Source organism: Vombatus ursinus, unplaced genomic scaffold, assembly GCF_900497805.2.
Source record: "Vombatus ursinus unplaced genomic scaffold, bare-nosed wombat genome assembly UNPS02014861.1, whole genome shotgun sequence".
In the NCBI taxonomy this organism is placed as follows: domain Eukaryota; kingdom Metazoa; phylum Chordata; class Mammalia; order Diprotodontia; family Vombatidae; genus Vombatus; species Vombatus ursinus.
This window is the reverse complement of record NW_020954639.1, coordinates 11434960-11444863: the sequence shown is the minus strand read 5'-3', so window position 1 is coordinate 11444863 and position 9904 is coordinate 11434960. Positions and strand designations below refer to the sequence as shown.

The 9904-nt window shown below is 38.5% G+C and overlaps 1 long non-coding RNA gene across 1 annotated transcript in view; it reads left to right on the top strand.

The window, feature by feature from the left end:
• The window catches only part of LOC114027464, a 76194-nt gene that overhangs the window by 19675 nt on the left and 46615 nt on the right, over positions 1-9904 (top strand). Inside the window, exon 2 of the long non-coding RNA XR_003567260.1 lies at positions 6982-7088. This is a non-coding gene — a long non-coding RNA (uncharacterized LOC114027464). The remainder of the gene's footprint in view (positions 1-6981; positions 7089-9904) is intronic.

Below are 9904 nucleotides of genomic sequence, written 5' to 3'. Positions count from 1 at the left end.
GTGTGTGTGTGTGTGTGTGTGTGTGTGTGTGTGTGTGTGTGTGTGTGAAAGAGAGAAAGAGAGAGAGAGAGAGAGAGATTGGTGGTTTGTTGCTTTGTTTCATGTGTTTGTTTTGTCTCCCCAAGAGACAAATTGCAAGCTTAGGTCATAATCTCCTCCATCTTCTATTTCTTTTTCCCTTCCCCTCCTTTCCTAAACACAAATAGAGCCTTCTTCCTCTGTGCTCTAGGGATTCACTTAACAGCTGTGGTTGCCTGGCTCTCCTGATTGATACACACTCAAGCTGAAATTCAAAGCATGTTTGGTGATATTGAAATTGATCTGGGATATTACTCCCCCAATGCTTCCTATCCTATGATTCTTGAGGAAACTAGCAAACGCAGGCTTTGTTTTTGAAGTCTAAGTTTCTCATTTGGGATTTTTTCAGCACTGCTATTACTTTTGGCTGTGCTTAAATATCCACTTAGGAAGTGCAACATAAAGATTTAATGGTTTGGTTCATTCAAAGATCGGATCTAGTTATACTTTTTTATGGTATAATGGGAAAAGCACTAGACTAAGACATCTGTAGAAGGGTCCTAGAGCTGGCTCAGCCCTGACAAATCATTTAGCCCTCCTCTACTTCCCATTTTCATTCATTTACCAAGTCCTCCCAGTCCTATATCTGAAACATTTTTTCACCAACATTTCCCCTCCCCAGCCCCTAGTTCCCCATCCCCCCCCATTGCTATTGTTGCCACCTTAATTTAGGCTCTTACTCTTGCCTGGATGATGGCAGTGGCCTCCTAACTGGTTTAACTGCCTCCACTATCTCATTTTACAGATGAGGAAACCTAAAGCCAAGAGAGGTTAAGAGGCTTGCCCTAGATCACATGTGTAGTTAGTGGCAGGGCTGGGACAAGGATTCTGGTGTTGTCTACCTCCCAGGGCCAGCTTTATCCCATTACACCTGCCCAAACTTAAAGGAAAAAAAAAACCCACCTAGGTGAACAGCAGCCCCAAAATCCAACAACTGTTAACCAAAGGATAGAAAGATCTCAGCCGTGGAAGAATTAATGGCCCCAGGCTGGTGTTGTTCATTTGGGTTAGAACTTTGTGAAAGATTTCTTCCTTTACACAGGTGTAGCCCAGCACCCTAATTTTCCTCATTCTTAACATAATCATAGATATTTAGGGGTTTGTAGGGAGATCACTTAAGCCTGTGGTAAGTTTTAGCAACTTAAATATTCCCTTGAATATGATGCAAGTGAAAAAAAAATCATTTAATGCTTATTTAGCACCTACTCCTGATTTTAATTTAGAAAATTTTAAATGAAAATGCTTGGGCTTTTTATGTGCATTACAAATCTATTTCTGGGTACAGCCAAACTTTCAAGTAGATACTTGTGCGTTTTGGTCAAAATACAAGGCTGTGCTACCTTGGAATATTTTACTTTTTTTTTCTAAATTGAAATGCTGTAAAAAATAAGTTTTCTTTTTTAATCATTATTGCTATTAATAACAAAGTAATAATTCAGATATGTTGTCACATTGAGGCATTGTGGCATGTAATGGCTACAGAGTTGGCCTCTGAGTTAGGAAGACTTCGGTTCAAGCCCTACCTGTGACACAGCTTGGCTGAGCAAGTCACTGAACATCACTGTGCCCCGAAGTAACTCTCTAAAACTATAGATTTTGCCTTGAGGGGAACTCCTTATGGTGATGAAATCTCATCGTAGGTCTAGGCATCCCCCTTTACATTCTTTTTCCCCTTATCATCTGAGGTCTTACTGTATTTTTCATGAATTTGTAATGAAAAGTAAACTGACTCTAACTTTCTGAACTCAGTGAGGCTGTAGGTATATAAAGCTCTTCTAGGTTTTATTCTTTGTTGTATTTGTGATCCTGTCAGGTTAAACTTGGACTAAGAGAGGAGAGGAAAAATGAAACCCCAAATCTGTTTCAAAATAAGCATGTTTGAATATGTTTGGTGTCTACTATCTTTAGATTACTTTGCTTTGTGCATGTTCTAACATGTTAGAGCTCTCAGGTGACTTAGTCAAATCTCCTGGGTCTGAAAATAAGAAATTCGTTAGCCTCTAGTTCTTATTTATTTCAGAAGTACATTTATAAATGGCCAGAATTCATACAAATTGATATGTTTATATTATCAGTTTCCCCCAAATAAATCCATCACTTGTATAGATAATATTTTTGTTTATAGATTTGAATTATGATTAATCAAGCAAACAAGCATTTATTAAACACCTAATGTGTGCTAGGTCCTGGGAATATAAAGATAAAAATGAAACTAACTTCCTGCCCTCAGGTGACTTACATTTTATTGGGGGAGACACGTTCATATAGAAGTATATACAATCTATCTATATCTATATTAAGCTGCTCTTCTGCTTGAAGTTGGCTGCCTAACAGGGTCACAAACCTGTGGAAGGTCAACAATAACAGTACTATGTTAAGATGAGATACATTCATCAAAAGTGAAAAAGTAAAATGAATATCTATGAATTGGCTCATTTTACCATAAACTTTGATAAACTTTAAAAAAAATTTGAGGAGAAAATGATAGCTATATGAGACTTCAAGGACCTGTGATTATTCATTTGACCCCCTCTACTTACAGAGATCAAGACCATTCAGGTGTTGTAGATGTTCTTTATAAGTTTTTACAATTTAAAAAAAAAAAATTCACAGCCTGGTAGCCAATCTGTTAATGATGAGCCCCTCTGAACTTTGTTGGGCTGCTTTTCAGCAAATACATAGTTAATTTTCAGGCCCATACTTGAAGTCTTTCCAGGACCTGCTAGAGCTTGTAATTCCTTATAACCTTTGAAAACCCAGGGTTACCTCCACAAAATTATTAGGCACTGGAGTGTAATTTTAGTTGAGGGCATTAATGCTCAAAATAAGAAACAGAGTTCAAATGTAGCATATGCTTCAAGCATTTCTAAACATGGTCATGGTGTTTTGACCTAACTGTACAAAAAATTGATCATTTGGGAATGCCGGGATCTAGTGGGCACGTCAGTACGCAAGTTCTTACGAGAAAGAGAATGCTGAATTTTGTAAGGACATAGAATCATTGCATCCTTGAGTTAAAAGGGTCTTCAGGGGTCATCTAACAGAATGCCCTGTTTGGTGTTGGAATCCCACTATAATATTTCTGAGGAGTGATCACCCAACTTCTCCTTGAATACTTTCAGTAACAGGGAGGTGGCTGCTTCATGAGGCAGCTCTTCCATTTTTGGAGAGGAAATTTGGTAGAAAATTCTTCCTTATGTTGAGCTGGAATCTGGCTCCCTGTAACTGCCTATCACAGATCTTAATTCTGCCCTCTTGAGGTCAAAGAGAAAAAGGATTCCTCATCCTTTTTACAGCATTGATTTGCAACTTAAATCTTCCTGCAGGCTAAACAGTTGTTTCAGCTATCTTTTTGACATAATCCATTGGACAACTTCCAGTTTGTTTATGGTCCACTTAAAGTGGTGCCCAAAACTGAGCACAATAAACTGGGTGTAGTCTGACCAGGAAAGAGTATATGTCATTTCCTTTGTTCTGGACATATTTCTATTAAAGTGATCTAAGATTAGTTGGGCTTTTTTGGCAGCCTGACCATATTTTATTGAGCTTCTAGTCAACTAAAATTGCTGGATTTCTTTCTGTCACTCAGTGTTAAGCTGTGTTTCCCTCTTCTGTGGCTGGGCACCTGATTTTTATGAACCCTAGAGGACTTGGATCAAAATGAAGTTTAAAAGGTAGAAATGTGGACCCTGCCCACTGTTCTGGGCTGTGGGGTCTTTAATTTGTGTTGTTGTTGTTGTTGTTGTTTCACTCTGTTATTTACCATTTTAACTGCTCTTCCCAGCTTCATTCTATCTGAAAATTTGATAAACAGACACTTCTATTTTCATCCACCTGAGAAGTGACCACTTCCATGAAGGTTTTGTTGATCCCTCTGGATGAAAATGACCCATTCCTCCTCATAGCATCTTGTCTGACCCTTAACACTAACCACATTCTGCCTTGTGTTGCATTTCTTTTTGTGTGTGTGTCCTAACCATGCTGTCAGATGAGAAGTTACCCAGATACTTACCAGCTCTGTGTCACGGACAAGTCCTATAACCTCTCAGAGCTTCAGGTTTGTTTGTTTTTTTAAATAGGGATAATGATACTCATGTTATCTGTCTCTGGATTTCTGAGGCAAGCTTGGCAAACCTCATAATACTTTGTAAATGTGAGTCATTATCATAAGTCAGATACTTTTGTTTCTTTTTCTCCCCAAGATCCAGCACAATATCTCATTTGTAGCAAGCACTTAGTGTTCATTTCAATAACATTTTTTGTTGCACAGCACTGGGCTGAGGATAGAGCACCCTGGCATGCCGCTGGAAACTTCCTTCCAGGTTGACATTGAGCAGTTAATCAATACTTCTGTAGCATAGTTGATCACTAAGTTATATTGATCCACCTAACAGTACCCTCAGTCCATATTTCTCCATTTTGTCCACAAAGATCATCTTGAGAGCCTTTGCCTGACATTTCATTGAAACCCAGATATACTATCCCCTCTCAAAAAAAGAAAGAAAGAGGGTTAGTTTCCCAGACTACTCAGTGAACCTACAGGATGAAAACTTGTAGTACACACCCTTCTGAGGTCATTGAATAAACCATGTCTAGAATTTAGCAAGGAATCAAAGTCAAGTTCACTAGTTTGTCTATTGTGGGAAATTGTCCACCCGACTCATGGCAGAGGTGTGTAATGTCTTATTGCTAGAATTATTATCAACTCATGTTTATTGTTTACATACAAATTATTTTCCTTTTAACTACTGTGCGAAGGCAGGTAATGTATGCGTTACTATCCTTAAGAAACTAAATCTATAAGACACTAAAGTTCAGAGAGAGGTCAAGTGACTTACCCAAGGTCAAACCTTTGGTTAATTGGAAGGTCCCAGCTCTTTCCCCTGCACCCTGCTGCCATTTCCACCCACCACCACTGTGATAGTTACCAGCAACGAGAAGGCATTATTCCTGTTCTCAAAGAGCTTATAGCCTAGGAAGATAGGAAATAACACAAAAAACATCAACTAATTCAAAAGTGAAACAATAATATGAGAGTCAAATATCAATGCAAAATTTTTAACTAAAAAAATTATTAGGAAGATTTTCCTTGCATCATGTATTGGTTTGGGTTTTATCCTCTAGGACCAAACAAAACAAGTCTAATCCTTGCTCCTCATGACATCCCTTAAGGTACTTGAAGACAGCCATCTAGTCTTCCCTAAGCCTTCTTTATTGCACAGTCACTTTCTTCTTGAACCTTCTGTAGCTTGTCAATGAGAAGTCTCATTTGTCAATATACTTCCCCAATGAACATGGAGTCACAAGCATGGTGGATAGGAAAGAGCAATTTATTGATGGTCAAAGGACTTGGGTTTGAATCTAATCTTCGCTACTTACTGACTTTACATTACTGGGTCTCATTTTTCTCATCTGTCAAATGAGGCATTACACTAGACATCCTCCTAGCATCCTCCCATCTGTAAATCCATGGTCTTATGACCCATTGTTCAGAACAGAGAGGTAGTTGCATGAATGACCTCATTCCTTGATGGTTTATCTAAGTGATAATCTTGGATGAACCTTGTTCTATCTCCTCTTCCCTTAGATGAGATCCTCTTCAGTACTTTCATGAATGGAAAGGAACGGAAAGCTGTTTGGGGTAGAGGATGATCATTTTTAAGATAATAGTACTGGCTTCTGGCAACAGGTGGCAGTGATGTCTGAAGGTTTGACAGCTCTTAAGTTGTCATTCATCAGCTGGGCAAAGAAGGGGTACAGGTATACTTAGCCCTTAGCTGAGTCCTTCCCACACAGGGCACACTTACCCTTTTGCTAAGATGATATTTTGGGAACAAAAATCTAAGAGCACACCATGTTTGTAATGTCTGTTCCTTGAGTAATCAATAAACGTATCATGAATTTGTAATAAAGTCTTGAGTTATTTTTTTTCTTTACTAACACACACTTCTAGTTTTTAAAAATTCTTATAATTCTTCACATCACATTCTTGGATTGGGAAGTCTGAATGATCAGAATACCTTGGCTAAGAGCTTGTGAGCCAAGTCCTTTTCATTTAAAAAGAGAAAAGGAAAAATTCGCTCCTTGACTGATCCATATCCAGTGCAGCTGAAAAGAAGACTAATGAGTGCTTTAAAGTACCTACTGTGAGCAGGACATTGTGCTAGGCACTGGAGAGATGCATTATTTAGGGAAAAGGTCATCTTTTCCCTTTTGGATCTTTATAATTTAGTAGTAAGGTTAAGCATAAAAATAATCACAATAATAAAAAAAGCCAAACAGATGTCACAACCTTCATTTTGCATAAGGATGGATTAAGTTTCAATGTCAGCATAATAGTTTTTGTGGTTGCCAAGGTACATAGAACTTTGTATTATTCATGAAACAGAATAACTTTAATTGACAGTGTCTGACCAAGGTGTGTCTTAGTGATAAACCTAGTCAATATGTAACCTGAAAATAAATTCCTAATTGTTCTGAGATTTGGACTTCATATCCACCTAAGTATAAATGAATAAGTAGCAAATAAAATCCTTTGCTTTCATAGTTAATGGCTATTTAGCAGAACTCTAGCAAGTTGGAAATGGGTGGGAAGTTTCAGTATGACTGGACCGAGATGAATAGTTTGGGCATAGATCCCATTGATCATTTAGAGACTATAAAAACAATCCTGATGGTTTTAGTGGTTTTACTTGTTTTGATGGAACTTTCCTTCAAGAAATAGCAGCTATTAGCCATAGTGGTCATTCAGAAAGAGCTGACTTTGGGTTTATTATATTGAACTTGGCATTTTTATAGTATTTTAATGTTTGCAAAGTGCTTTCTACATATTATCTCATTTGGTGCCCCCACTACCTACTTCAAAGAATTGTGAATAACAGGTTGTTACTCTTGTTTTTACAGATGAAGAACTGAGACTCAGAAAGTATGCTACAACAGAAAAAGCTCTGACTGTGGAGTTAAAGACCTTGGTTCAAATCCAGCTTTTAACACTGTCTGCATAACCTTGGGTAAGTCACTTAGCTTACTTAGGTCTCAGTTTTCTCAGATGTCATTTGAGGGGGTTGGAGTACATAGCTTCTGATATCCTTTTTTAGCTCTACAACTATCATTTTATGAACATATGAAAGGTTAGGTGACTTATTCAAGGTCACATAGCTAGTAAATGGCAGACCCAAGATTCCAACCCAGGTTTCTTGACTCCAGATCCAATGTTCTTTCCACCAGACTATTTCATGCATAGGCATCCTCTACAGTTAGGGATTGGGTAGCATCTGGGCCATTGGAAAGACCAAGATTAGCTTAATGCTTGAGATACCAAAACAAATGCCTATTGGACAACATCAGCTGCCTGTTGGACACTGGATGTCTCACATGCATCTAAAACTGAGAACTCTATCTCTCCCTCTCCCCATCTCATGCTTCTTCTTAACTTCTGTAGGGCACCTCCATTTTCCCATCGCCTAGGTTCTTCTCAGGAAGCATCCTCTACTCTTTATTCTCTCTTCTCTCCCCTCCATATTCAATCAGTTGCCAAGGCTTATCACTTAGACTTCCATCAATATATGTTGCACCTGGTCCCTTCTCTCCATGCCTACTGCTACCCCTCCTTCAGGACCTCATCACTTTACATCTGGACTATGACAGTAGTCTCATTGATCTCTCTGCATCTAATGTCTCCCCTCTTCAAGACATCCTCCACATAGCTGACAAATTGATATTCCCGTTAAACCATGAGCCCCTTGGCAGTAAGTACTGTCTTTTACCTTTCTTTGTATTCCCCAGCATAGTGCCTGGCACACAATGGTCACTGTAGGCCATTCTATCATTTTCTTCCATACCTTTGCACAGACTCTTTCCCATTCCTGGAATAAATTTCCCTCATTACTGTTACCTCTCACTGTTACCTTCAAATCTCTTAATATGGTTTTGGTTTGAATTAGGCCTTAGCTTCCTCTTCTGGAAGTTGAGAGACTTGAACTTGATTTCGGGGTTATTTCATATGCTGTAGCCCAAGGGATTCTATCCTCCTTCCTCTCCACTCCACCACCCCCTCCAAATCCCAATCAGTCTAGTGATTTGAGTAAACAGGTTTTTGTCATGAATCCATAGTACTCTCATCAGATTCCTTGGGGGAAAGCAGCTAATCCCAAAATTGAGAGGTATTATTGAAATACCTGTAATTATAGTTTGGAAAGATTCTCTATATTCTTAGGCAATGCACTAACTTGAGCATTATCCTCATTTTAAATAGGCAAATCAAAAACTAAGGTTAAATAAAGGCAGTAGGATTGACTAATATAAGTTACGCATGTCAAAGATCAAGCTGTGGACATAACATAGTCTTAGTTTTTTAGTTGTAACTGACTGTTCTAGGATTGATCTGGTCTCTACATAATTTGAAAAGAGAAATGAGACTGGTAAGAATTTTACATAGACTTTTTTGGGCAGAAGAAAAAAGAAGAATTTTTCCTCCATTCTCAAATGTCTGCTTGATTTTGCAATTTTTCTTTAATGTTTGTGATATAGCTATAATAAATCCATAGTCTATAGATGAGGCTTGGATTAAGATAAGCTTAAGGGTTTCTTGAAAAGTTTAAAGGAGAAATAGGGGAAAGGTCAGAAAGAGTGCTCCGTGGTGAGGACTATCCCTCTCTCCACTGTCATCTCCCACCCTCCAAGCCAAGTTCCTACCTTCCTCAGTGTCTTTGAATTCTCTTCTCCAGAACCCCAGCCCATATAGCCATCTTTGGTGGCGTCAGGATTTTGGTGGATTACCCTCCTAACATCCTAACCTCAGTTTATCAACCCACAAAAACTACCTATTGGAGTGGTTACACCTTGGAATTCACCATCCAAAAACAACTCCACATTCAAGATACTGCATTTCTATCATAAATCATAAAAGCTTTCATCAAGTATTTAAAGCCTTCTATAATCTGGCTTCAGCCAACCTTACTCTTACTATGACCCTTCATCAGATTTGTGTTCCAGCCAAACTGGTCTCCTATTGCCTGAATTTAATCTGCGTTCTCTTGACTTGATGTATTTTCACAAGCCTCTTCTCTAGAATGAACTCTAGCTGCATCTTACGCCATTGAAATCCTTCTCTTTTTCTCTATAGTCTAGCTTGGGTATCGTGCCCTCCATGAAACCCTTCTTCATTTGCCAACTAAAAGGGATTTCTCTCCCTTCAGATTTTCTTAAGTTTTTTTCTTCATTTCTCCTTTGTTCCTCCTTTCAATTTTACCTTGTATAAAGTACCTGTTAGTGATTTTTTTTTCTTCCGATTCCTCCCTGATAGACCATAATCTCCTTGAGAGCAGTGACCACGCTTCTTTGGAGGCCATGTGTCATAGTGGATAGTTTCGGATTGTAATCTTGATGACTTGGCTCCATCATCCGATACCTACTTGACCTTGGACAAGTTATTTAACTTCTTTGTTCCTCAAAAAATTCCATAAAATTTATTATCAGAGTCCCTGAGTTTGAATTTCAGCCCAGCCACATGCTACCTGTGTGACCTTATCCTCCCTGAGCCTTAATTTCCTCATCTGTAAAATGGAGTTGGACTAGATGGTCCCTCCCAACTCTAAATTTATGATTCTGTGATCTTGTCATTTTTCATCCTTGCCTCCCCCAATAAACAAACATGTTTATTGAATTGAATCAATCATTTGTCCAAGGTCACACAACTTATACTAGATAACTCAGGTCCTCTGACTCTCAGCCTGGGACTCTGCTATGTCACTCTGCACCCATTTGCAGGGATAACAGTAATCAGTAATAACTATTATGTTGAAAAACTTTTGGTTTACCTTTGGGG